A 13,136-nucleotide genomic window follows, 5' to 3' on the forward strand; every position below is an offset into this window, starting at 1 on the left:
CCTGAGCAGTCACTGCTTGGAACCCAAGAATTCAACGTTGCTTTAAAGGGGAGTTGGTGAGTCACCTGCAGCCTGATTCAGGTAATTTACATTTGCACTGTGGACCACAGGGATCAGGGTTTGCGGTGTGAGGGTAAGAAATAAGCAAGGAAATACCAGACAGTATTTATCAGCTAGAAGCTTCCTGTAATGCCAGCCAAACATCATTCATCTGCCCCTGGAGTCAGATTGTGGGCAACCACACCCTCACTATCCTTTTAATCCCCTCAAAACTTCTCTCTCATTAGTGCCTTCTCTTGACTTGCTCTGTGGATCTCCCTTTGCAAGAGGAAGAATCTGTCTAGGAAATACTCAACAGTGCTTCCCTCTGTGTAGTTTACTTTCTTAAAAAAAAAAAAAAGCCAAACAGGATCGGGAGGGCATTAGCCAAAGGCTTCCTGACCCAGGTGTTTTGAAGACGCTATTCGCAGGCCTGGGATCAGAGATTATGGTTTTGTCTTCTCTTTGCTTTTGTCAAGGTACCGAGGGTAGCCATGTCAGAAAGCTAGGTTATCTGGTAGACGCCATGGTCACTGTCCCCACAAACATGAATAAGTTGGGAGATTAACTTGCTGAGTTGTCCTTCCACGGCCCCTTCCTGATTCATCACAATTGCCCATTTGATGGACATGATACATCTGAGCCTGGTCTCTTTCCTGAGAGAAGAACACTGTCTATCTAGGGGGGGATGGAAGGGAATGGCTGCAGGTGAGGAAAGACTGGCATTGGAAAGACTGGCTCCAATCTTGGTGCCTTTTCTTCCTATGTGGGTGACTAGGAGTGTGATGTGAAGCCACAGGCGCCTCATCTGTTAAATGGGTATTTCCCTCAGAAGATTTGTTGTGCTGAACAAAAGAGGCGGTTGACCTACAGCTCCAACCACAGTGCCTGGCCTATTAAAGACAGTGGTTATAGTTATTATTAAATTATAATGACTCCAATTCTTATTTCTTTATTCATGAGAGACACACAGAGAGAGGCAGAGACACAGGCAGAGGGAGAAGCAGGCTTCCTGTGGGGAGCCTGATGTGGGACTTGATCACGCCCTGAGTCGAAAGCAGATGCCCAACCACCGAGCCACCCAGGTGCCCCAGTGATTCCAATTCTTATTTTGTTCCCTCAGGAGGTTATACTTGTCCAAGCATTCAGTCACCCAAAGGTCTCTGCTTTGAGCAGAATGTTTCCCTGGGCATTGCAGAAAGAACACAACAGAGCACTGTCCCTGGCTTCAAAGGACTAACCATCTATGGGGGAGATTGTGCAAATTGAGGACCAACGTGAGTAAGAATGCAAAGAGTCACAAAGTAGGAAGTGGCAAATTCCACAGGCCTAATGGTGATCCTAGGCAAAATTCTGGGACAGATGACTAGCAGGTGATTCATCAGCAGTTTGGAGAGGAAGCAGGGATCATGGAGAACAAGCTCAGTCCCTTAGATCAAGACATTCATGACTCTCTCTTGACCCCGTGTCATGTGCCAGATCATGTGGTCTCCATGCTGGGGCTAACAGATGGGGTCCTGCTCTCACAGAACTTATGGCCTGGCAGCAACATAAAATATTAAGGAGTAACAATACAGAGTTTTGAGTGTTAAGGGAGAGGAAGTACTGGAAGCTATGAAACAGAGCAACATCCATAATTTGACATCAGTGAGTGAGTATTATATATGCTGATCAGGCACAGAAACAGAAAAATGTTCAATTTTAGCCCAGAGGCTGACCTAGTACCTTCATAATTCTGATAAGGATTAAATTCGTGGGAGGAGGGGCAAGATTGCGGAAGAGCAGGGTCCCCGTCCCCAATCACCTGTCCCCACCAAATTACCTAGATAACCTTCAAACCATCCTGAAAATCTACGAATTCGGCCTGAGATTTAAAGATAGACCAGCTGGAATGCTACAGTGAGGAGAGTTCGCCCTTCTATCAAGGTAGGAAGACGGGGAAAAAGAAATAAAGAAATAAAGGGCCTCCGAGGGGGAGGGGCCCCGCGAGGAGCCGGGCTGAGGCCGGGACGAGTGTCCCCAGGACAGGAGAGCCCCGTCCCGGAGGAGCAGGAGCTGCACCAACCTTCCCGGGCGGAAAGGGGCTCGCAGGGAGTTAGAGCAGGACCCAGGAGGGCGGGGATGCCCTCGAGCTCCCTGGGACACTAACAGACACCTGCGCCCCGGGAGAGTGCGCGGAGCTCCCTAAGGGCTGCAGCGCGCACGGCGGGATCTGGAGCAGCTCGGAGGGGCTCAGGCGGCGGCTCCGCGGAGGGGGCTGCGGGGCGGGAGCGCGAATCCAACAGCGCAGGCCCCGGAGCACAGGGCGCCGGGACACAGCCCAGGATCCGGCCTCCCCCGGGACAGGGAGAGGCCGGGAGGGCCCAGGACAGCAAGGACGTTCCTGCCCCGAGCTGAGCAGATCAGCGGCCCCGCCCTGGAGCCTCCAGGCCCTGCAGACGGAGATCTCTGTGGTTACTGCGGGAGCTGACTCCAGGGCTGCAGAGCTGGCCCCGCCACTGCGGCTGTTCCTCCTGGGGCCTCACGGGGTAATCAACCCCCACTGAGCCCTGCACCAGGCAGGGGCAGAGCAGCTCCCCCAAGTGCTAACACCTGAAAATCAGCACAACAGGCCCCTCCCCCAGAAGACCAGATGGACGGACCAGTTCCAGGGAAGTCAAGGGACTTAAAGTATACAGAATCAGAAGATACTCCCCCGTGCTTTTTTTTCTTATTTTTCTTTTTGATTTCTGATTGCTTCCCCCCCCCTTTTTTCACCTTTCTTTTTCTTTCTCTTTTTCTTCTTTTTTCCCTTTTTTTTCTTCTTTTTCTTTTTTCTTTTTCTCTTTTCTTTCCTTCTCTCTCTTTTTCTCCTTTTCCCAATACAACTTGTTTTTGGCCGCTCTGCACTGAGCAAAATGACTAGAAGGAAAACCTCACCTCAAAAGAAATAATCAGGAACAGTCCTCTCTCCCACAGAGTTACAAAATCTGGATTACAATTCAGTGTCAGAAAGCCAATTCAGAAGCACTATTATACAGCTACTGGTGGCTCTAAGAAAAAAGCACAAAGGACTAAAGAGACTTCATGACTGCAGAATTTAGATCCAATCAGGCAGGAATTAAAAATCAATTGAATGAGATGCAACCCAAACTAGAAGTCCTAATGACGAGAGTTAACGAGGTGGAAGAACGAGTGAGTGACATAGAAGACAAGTTAATGGCAAAGAGGGAAACTGAGGAAAAAAGAGACAGACAAAAGACCATGAAGACAGATTAAGGTAAATAAACGACAGCCTGAGGAAGAAAAATCTACGTTTAATTGGGGTTCCCGAGGGCGCCGAAAGGGAGGGAGGGCCAGAATATGTATTTGAACAAATCCTAGCTGAAAACTTTCCCAATCTGGGAAGGGAAACAGGCATTCAGATCCAGGAAATAGAGAGATCCCCTCCGAAAATCAATAAAAACCGTTCAACACCTAGACATTTAATAGTGAAGCTTGCAAATTCCAAAGATAAAGAGAAGATCCTTAAAGCAGCAAGAGACAAGAAGTCCCTGACTTTTATGGGGAGGAGTACTAGGGTAACAGCAGACCTCTCCACAGAGACGTGGCAGGCCAGAAAGGGCTGGCAGGATATATTCAGGGTCCTAAATGAGAAGAACATGCAACCAAGAATACTTTATCCAGCAAGGCTCTCATTCAAAATGGAAGGAGAGATAAAGAGCTTCCAAGACAGTCAGGAACTGAAAGAATATGTGACCTCCAAACCAGCTCTGCAAGAAATTTTAAGGGGGACTCTTAAAATTCCCCTTTAAGAAGAAGTTCAGTGGAACAATCCACAAAACAAGGACTGAATAGATATCATGATGACCCTAAACTCATATCTTTCGATAGTAACTCTGAACGTGAACGGGCTTAATGACCCCATCAAAAGGCGCAGGGTTTCAGACTGGATAAAAAAGCAGGACCCATCTATTTGCTGTCTACAAGAGACTCATTTTAGACAGAAGGACACCTACAACCTGAAAATAAAAGGTTGGAGAACCATTTGCCATTCAAATGGTCCTCAAAAGAAAGCAGGGGTAGTCATCCTTATATCAGATAAACTAAAATTTACCCCGAAGACTATAGTGAGAGATGAAGAGGGACACTATCTCATACTTAAAAGATCTATCCAACAAGAGGACTTAACGATCCTCAATATATATGCCCCGAATGTGGGAGCTGCCAAATACTTAAACGAATTATTAACCAAAGTGAAGAAATACTTACATAATAATACACTTATACTTGGTGACTTCAATCTAGCTCTTTCTACCCTTGATAGGTCTTCTAAGCACAACATCTCCAAAGAAACGAGAGCTTTAAATGATACACTGGACCAGATGGATTTCACAGATATCTACAGAACTTTACATCCAAACTCAACTGAATACACATTCTTCTCAAGTGCACATGGAACTTTCTCCAGAATAGACCACATACTGGGTCACAAATCGGGTCTGAACTGATACCAAAAGATTGGGATCGTCCCCTGCATATTCTCAGACCATAACGCCTTGAAATTAGAACTCAATCACAAGAAGAAGTTTGGAAGGACCTCAAACACGTGGAGGTTAAGGACCATCCTGCTAAAAGATGAAAGGGTCAACCAGGAAATTAAGGAAGAATTAAAAAGATTCATGGAAATTAATGAGAATGAAGATACAACCGTTCAAAATCTTTGGGATGCAGCAAAAGCAGTCCTGAGGGGGAAATACATCGCAATACAAGCATCCATTCAAAAACTGGAAAGAACTCAAATACAAAAGCTAACCTTACACCCGAAGGAGCTAGAGAAAAAACGGCTAATGGACCCTACGCACAGCAGAAGAAGAGAGTTAATTAAAATTCGAGCAGAACTCAACGAAATTGAGACCAGAAGAACTGTGGAACAGATCAACAGAACCAGGAGTTGGTTCTTTGAAAGAATTAATAAGATAGATAAACCATTAGCCAACCTTATTAAAAAGAAGAGAAAGAAGACTCAAATTAATAAAATCATGAATGAGAAAGGAGAGATCACTACCAACACCAAGAAAATATAAACGATTTTAAAAACATATTATGAACAGCTATATGCTAATAAATTAGGCAATCTAGAAGAAATGGACGCATTCCTGGAAAGCCACAAACTACCAAAACTGAAACAGGAAGAAATAGAAAACCTGAACAGGCCAATAACCGGGGAGGAAATTGAAGCAGTCATCAAAACCCTCCCAAGACACAAGAGTCCAGGGCCAGATGGCTTCCCAGGGGAATTCTATCAAACGTTTAAAGAAGAAACCATACCTATTCTACTAAAGCTGTTTGGAAAGATAGAAAGAGATAGAGTACTTCCAAATTCGTTCTATGAGGCCAGCATCACCTTAATTCCAAAACCAGACAAAGACCCCACCAAAAAGGAGAATTATAGACCAATATCCCTGATGAACATGGATGCAAAAATTCTCAACAAGATACTAGCCAATAGGATCCAACAGCACATTAAGAAAATTATTCACCATGACCAAGTAGGATTTATCCCCGGGACACAAGGCTGGTTCAACACTCGTAAAACCATCAATGTGATTGATCATATTAGCAAGAGAAAAACCAAGAACCATATGATCCTCTCATTAGATGCAGAGAAAGCATTTGACAAAATACAGCATCCATTCCTGATCAAAACTCTTCAGACTGTAGGGATAGAGGGAACTTTCCTCGACATCTTAAAAGCCATCTACAAAAAGCCCACAGCAAATATCATTCTCAATGGGGAAGCACAGGGAGCCTTTCCCCTAAGATCAGGAACCAGACAGGGATGTCCACTCTCACCACTGCTATTCAACATAGTACTGGAAGTCCTAGCCTCAGCAATCAGACAACAAAAAGATATTAAAGGCATTCAAATTGGCAAAGAAGAAGTCAAACTCTCCCTCTTCGCTGTTGACATGATACTCTACATAGAAAACCCAAAAGCCTCCACCCCAAGATTGCTAGAACTCATACAGGAATTTGGTAGCATGGCAGGATACAAAGTCAATGCCCAGAAATCAATGGCATTTCTATACACTAACAATGAGACTGAAGAAAGAGAAATTAAGGAGTCAATCCCATTTACAATTGCACCCAAAAGCATAAGATACCTAGGAATAAACCTAACCAAAGAGGTAAAGGATCTATACCCTAAAAACTATAGAACACTTCTGAAAGAAATTGAGGAAGACACAAAGAGATGGAAAAATATTCCATGCTCATGGATTGGCAGAATTAATATTGTGAAAATGTCAATGTTACCCAGGGCAATTTACACGTTTAATGCAATCCCTATCAAAATACCATGGACTTTCTTCAGAGAGTTAGAACAAATTATTTTAAGATTTGTGTGGAATCAGAAAAGACCCCGAATAGCCAGGGGAATTTTAAAAAAGAAAACCATATCTGGGGGCATCACAATGCCAGATTTCAGGTTGTACTACAAAGCTGTGGTCATCAAGACAGTGTGGTACTGGCACAAAAACAGACACATAGATCAATGGAACAGAATAGAGAACCCAGAAGTGGACCCTGAACTTTATGGTCAACTAATATTCGATAAAGGAGGAAAGACGATCCACTGGAAGAAAGACAGTCTCTTCAATAAATGGTGCTGGGAAAATTGGACATCCACATGCAGAAGGATGAAACTAGACCACTCTCTTGCACCATCCACAAAGATAAACTCAAAAAAGATCTAAATGTGAGACAAGATTCCATCAAAATCCTAGAGGAGAACACAGGCAACAGCCTTTTTGAACTTTGCCACAGTAACTTCTTGCAAGATACATCCACTAAAAAGAAAAAAGATACATCCATGAAGCCAAGAGAAACAAAAGCAAAAATGAACTATTGGGACTTCATCAAGATAAGAAGCTTTTGCACAGCAAAAGAAACAGTCAACAAAACTAAAAGACAACCTACAGAATGGGAGAAGATATTTGCAAATGACGTCTCAGATAAAGGGCTAGTTTCCATGATCTATAAAGTACTTATTAAACTCAACAGCAAAGAAACAAACAATCCAGTCATGAAATGGGCAAAAGACATGAAGAGAAATCTCACAGAGGAAGACATAGACATGGCCAACAAGCACATGAAAAAATGCTCTGCATCACTTGCCATTAGGGAAATACAAATCCAAACCACAATGAGATACCACCTCACACCAGTGAGAATGGGGAAAATTAACAAGGCAGGAAACAACAAATGTTGGAGAGGATGTGGAGAAAGGGGAACCCTCCTGCACTGTTGGTGGGAATGTGAACTGGTGCAGCCACTCTGGAAAACTGTGTGGAGGTTCCTCAAAGAGTTAAAAATAGATCTGCCCTACGACCCAGCAATTGCACTGTTGGGGATTTATCCCAAAGATACAGATGCAGTGAAATGCCGGGACACCTGCACCCCGATGTTTCTAGCAGCCATGTCCACAATAGCCAAACTGTGGAAGGAGACTTGGTGTCCATCGAAAGCTGAATGGATAAAGAAGATGTGGTTTATGTATACAATGGAATATTCCTCAGCCATTAGAAACGACAAATACCCACCATTTGCTTCAACGTGGATGGAACTGGAGGGTAATATGCTGAGTGAAATAAGTCAATCAGAGAAGGACAAACATATGGTCTCATTCATTTGGGGAATATAAAAAATAGTGAGAGGGAATAAAGGGGAAAGGAGAAAAAATGAGTGGGAAATATCAGGGAGGGAGATAGAACATGAGAGACTCCTAACTCTGGGAAACCAACCCGGGGTGGTGGAGGGAGGGGCGGGGTGGGGTGATGGGTGAGGCACTGAGGGGGGTACTTGATGGGATGAGCACTGGGTGTTATTCTATATGTTGGCAAATTGAACACCAATAAAAAATAAATTTATAAAAAAAATAAAAAATAAAATAAAAGATTTTATTTAAGCGAGAGAGTGGGAAAGAGACACAGCATAGCAGGAGTAGAGGCAGAGGGAGACACAGACTCCCCATTGAGCAGAGAGCCTCATGATGGGCTCGATCCCAGGACCCTGAGGTCATGACCTGAGCCAAAGGCAGACACTTTTCTGACTGAGCCACCCAGGCACCCAAGATAGTAATATTTATTTCTCAGGATGGGTGTCAGGAAATAGTTGTTGGTTCCTGAAGGGTCATATGGTCCAGCTGCATCTTGTCATGTGAACTTCTTCCTACCAAATGTCAACCAAGGAACGCCTCAGTGGCTCAGTGGTTGAGCATCTACCTTTAGTTCAGGGTGTGATCCTGGAGTCCCAGGATCAAGTCCTGCATCGGGCTCCCTGCACGGAGCCTGCTTCTCCCTCTGCCTGTGTCCCTGCCTCTCTTTCTGTGTCTCTCATGAATAAATAAATAAAATATTTAAAAAAAGAAAAAGAAGTCAGATGCTTAACCAAACATCAACCAAGATGGAATTACTTTCATGTTTCATTCTGTCCAGTGTCTGTGTCTAGGTTGCCCTGATAGTAAGTTTCCAGTATACTGCAGTGACATGTGTTGTCACAGAAGAGTGCTAGTTTAAGAAGGCTTTTGAAGTTTTTAACAGAAAGTCCCTTATGTCTTTCCCCTCCCTGGTTTTGAGCCCAGAGGAGCAGGGCATTTGGGACTAGGGAGTGTTGCTTTGGAAGTATGCACTTTGCTGTCACCATTCACTCAATGGCTATTTATTAGGTGCCCAGTATGTGCCAGATGCCATTCCAAAGGCTTGGGATACATCTGTGAGCAAAACACACGAAAATATCCACCCTGCTTGACTTAATAGTCTAGTAGGATGGAGATAGAGCATAAACAGCAAAAATAACAAAGGAGTAAATTATATAACATGTTGGAATAAATACTTTAGAATGCTAGAAGATTCTGTAATATGTGCTATAGAAAAATAAAAAGTTAATCAGGTAAGAAATGTTGGAAGGTGTTGCATTTTAAAGTAGAAGATGATGTTTGACCAAGGGCTTGAGGGATGTAGGTAAGTCATCCATGTAGGTATCCAGAGAAGAGTATATCAGACAGATGGTCCAGCCAATGGAAATGTCCTGAGGCATGTAACATACAACAGCAAGGAGGCTATTGTCACTGAGGCAGATGAGGAGATGAGGTCAAGGAGTAATGGGGACCAGATCATTACCCTGAGGGAAATAGGAAGCCATTGGAAGATTGTGCAGAGAGGCATGACATGATCTTCCATTTTGAAAGGATAACTCTGGCCACTCTGTGGCTAATAAACTATTGGAGGGGAGGGGAGAACTTAAAATAGCAGTAGCATAGGGAGAAGATGATGGTGATACAGGTTTGGGTGGCAGCAGTGGAGGTAAAAAAAAATAGGGAGATTATGGACATATTTTGAAGGTAGACTTGACAGGATTTCCTGAATTGGAAGGAGGTTGTGAATGACACAGGAGTCCTAGATTAACATCACACTTTTGGTCTGAGTGTTTCAACTGCTCAGGTTGAGTATGATCAGTGGTCAGATTTTAGCTGAATCTTAAAAAGTTATTATATATTGCTTCTTCCAAAAAGAAAAATTGGGAGAGTAAAAATACATTGACTTTTTAATGAGTACCTAAGATAAGATGAGTTACTAGTCTGTGCACTGTTACCTCCAAGCTGCAGGACTGGAGAAGTGAGATTTTCACATTTAGGTAACAAGAAGGATCTGCCTTGCAGCCCGAATGGTAGTATGCCAGGAGATTCTTATGTTTAGAGCAGCTCTGCTCAAAGGGGGAGAGAAAGGACAAGGTGAGCAGATGGGAAAGGTACAGTGTCTGTATCTGCGTGGGCAATAGGTTCTCTGGGCACCCTGTCTCACCACGGGTAACCCCTGCACTGAAATTGTGCTTTGTGTCTGTCCTCTCTCTCTGGACTTTGAGACTTGATGGCAAGAACTCAGTCTTTTTTTTATTATTATCATTTTGATAAAATAGACAATATAAAAATTACTGTTTTAACCATTTGTAAGTATACAGAAGAACAGAGCCTTGATTACTGTTGGAGCCACAATGTCTGGCACATTGTGAGCACTTGGTGAATTGTTTTGGAATAAATGATAGATGCCTGGGGAAGGAGCAGGAGAGGACTCTCTGATTGTGTGCAGGTATTCGCACACCTGGTTGTCTGGCAAGTTGTTGTCAGAGAAGGAAGGGTGAGAGGGCAGGGAGGTGGCTTTGCCCAGCTGGGAAAAGCCACCTCCCTGCCATGCACTGCTTTTCGGATCTGAGCTCAGGGGTATTTAATCTCCTTTTTCTTCCCACTTGCACACTGTGAAGGGCACTTTTATGTGTCCATGTGGGTGAAACAGGGTGCCCAGATGTTTAGTCAAATAATGATTCTGTGACAACGTTTTTGGATGAGATTTACATTTAAATTGGTGGATTTTAAGTAAAGCTTTAAAATCCTTGTGTACCTTGGCGGGGACGGGGGTGAGGAGGCTCATCCAATCAGCTGAAGGCCTGAATAGAACTTGACTTCCCTTGAGTGAGAGAGCAAGAGAGGATTCTGCAGCAGATGGCCTTGGGACTTGAACCACAATACTGGCTCTTCCCTGTGTCTCCAGCCTGCCAGCCCACCCTGCAGATTCTGGTCTTGCCTCCATAATTATATGAGCCCATTCCTCAAAATAAACCTTCCCCTCTATATACATGTCTATTCTGTTTCTTCAGAGCATCCTGATGAATACATTTTCATGTTTTCTCTTTCTCTCACTTTCACATGCCTACATGCTGCCCTGCAGGTTTAGGGGGAGAGTCCAGGTGAAGAGACTTATATCAAATGCTTCTAAAGCAGGACCTTGGTGTTTGCGGATAATGAAAGGCATAGCCAAGTGTTGCTTGACCAGTGATGTGTGGGATTACTTTAGGAATTTCAGGCTGCTTTGTAAGCATCATACTGCTTCTCACATGCATACTTGAGAAAGATGCCTGAGAAGCCTGGCTCAGGGCAGCTTGTCTTTGAAAGAGGGTGAACCTCTTTATTCTGGGGAGAATCTCATAGGGTTGACCTTCCTGCTTTGCTCCTCTTGCAGTCTCCTTTGCCCTCGTTCTTGGTGGTGTAAAAATGTTTAGAATTTCTTTTTTTGTTGTTATTTTATATTTATTATAAATATATTTCCACATCTTTGAATTAATTTTTACATTTTTATTTTTTTACGGTTTTATTTATTTATGAGAGACAGACAGACAGAGACAGAGGCAGAGACACAGGCAGAGGGAGAAGCAAGGCTCCATACAAGGAGCCTGATGTGGGACTCAATCTCCAACCCCGAGATCACGTCCTTTGTCCTGAGCCAAAGGCAGAGCTCAATCGCTGAGCCCACAGGCATTCCATTTTTTTACATTTTTATTTTTATTTTTTAAAAGATTTTATTTATTTATTCATAGAAACACACACACACACACACACAGAGAGAGAGAGAGAGAGAGAGAGAGAGAGAGAGAGAGAGACGCACAGGCACAGGCAGAGGGAGAAGCAGGCTCCATGCAGGGAGCTTGATGTGGGACTCGATCCAGGGTCCCCAGGATCAAACCCCAGGCTGCAGGCGGCACTAAACCACTGTACCACTGGGGCTGCCCTTTTTACATTTTTAAATTTAAATTCAATTTGCCAACAATCGGCAATTCAAATTGTCCTTTGCCAATTTGCCAAGGACATCGAGGCTCCTTTCACATTATGGCTATTGTGGACATTGCTGCTATGAACATTGGGGTGCAGGTGTCTCAGTCTTTAACCGCATCCATTTCTTTGGAGTAAAAACGCAGTAGTGCAATTGCTGGGTCGTAGGGCAGGTCTATTTTTAACTCTTTGAGGAACCTCCACACAGTTTTCCAGAGTGACTGCACCAGTTCACATTCCCACCAACAGAGTAAGAGGGTTCACCCTTCTCCAAATCCTCTCCAACATTTGTTTCCCATCTTGTTAATTTTCCCCATTCTCACTGGTGTGAGGTGGTATCTCATTGTGGTTTTGATTTGTATTTCCCTGATGGCCAGTGATGCGCAGCATTTTCTCATGTGCTTGTTGGCCATCTGTATGTTAGTGACACACTTCTTTCTTCTGTTCATGTCTTTCGCCCATTTCATGAATGGATTGTTTGATTATTTGCTTTTGAGTTTAATAAGTTCTTTATAGATCTTGGATACTAATCCTTTATCTGATACGTCATTTGCAAATATCTTCTCCCATTCTGTAGGTTGTCTTTTAGTTTTGTTGACTGTTTATTTTGCTATGCAGAAGCTTCTTATCTTGATGAAGTCCCAATAGTTTATTTTTGCTTTCGTTTCTCTAGCCTTCATGGAAATATCTTGCAAGAAGTTACTGTGGTTAAGTTCAAAAAGGGTGTTGCCTGTGTTCTCCTCTAGGATTTTGATGGAATCTTGTCTCACATTTAGATCTTTCATCCATTTTGAGCTTATCTTTGTGTATGGTGCAAGAGAGTGGTCTAGTTTCATTCTTATGCATGTGGCTGTCCAATTTTTCCAGCACGATTTATTAAAGAGACTGTCCTTTTTCCAGTGGATAGTCTTTCCTGCTTTGTCGAATATTAGTTGATCACAAAGTTGAGGGTCCAGTTCTGGATTCTCTATTCTGTTCCATTGATCTATGTGTCTGTTTTTGTGCCAGTACCACACTGTCTTGATGACCACAGCTTTGTAGTACAACCTGAAATCTGGCATTGTGATGCCCCCAGATATGGTTTTCTTTTTTAATATTCCCCTGACTATTCGGGGTCTTTTCTGATTCCACACAAATCTGAAGATGATTTGTTCCAACTCTCTGATGAAAGTCCATGGTATTTTGAGAGGGATTGCATTAAATGTGTAAATTGCCCAATGGGATTCCCCATTGGGAATGATATTCGCTGTGGGCTTTTTGTAGATGGCTTTTAAGATGCTGAGGAATGTTCCCTCTATCCCTATACTTTGAAGAGTTTTAATCAGTAATGGCTGCTGTATTTTGTCAAATGCTTTTTCTGCATCTATTGAGAGGATCATATGGTTCTTGTTTTTTCTCTTGTTGATGTGATCTATCAGGTTGATTGTTTTACGAGTGTTGAACCATCCTTGTATCC

Source organism: Nyctereutes procyonoides, unplaced genomic scaffold (assembly GCF_905146905.1).
Source record: "Nyctereutes procyonoides isolate TBG_1078 unplaced genomic scaffold, NYPRO_anot_genome, whole genome shotgun sequence".
NCBI lineage: Eukaryota > Metazoa > Chordata > Mammalia > Carnivora > Canidae > Nyctereutes > Nyctereutes procyonoides.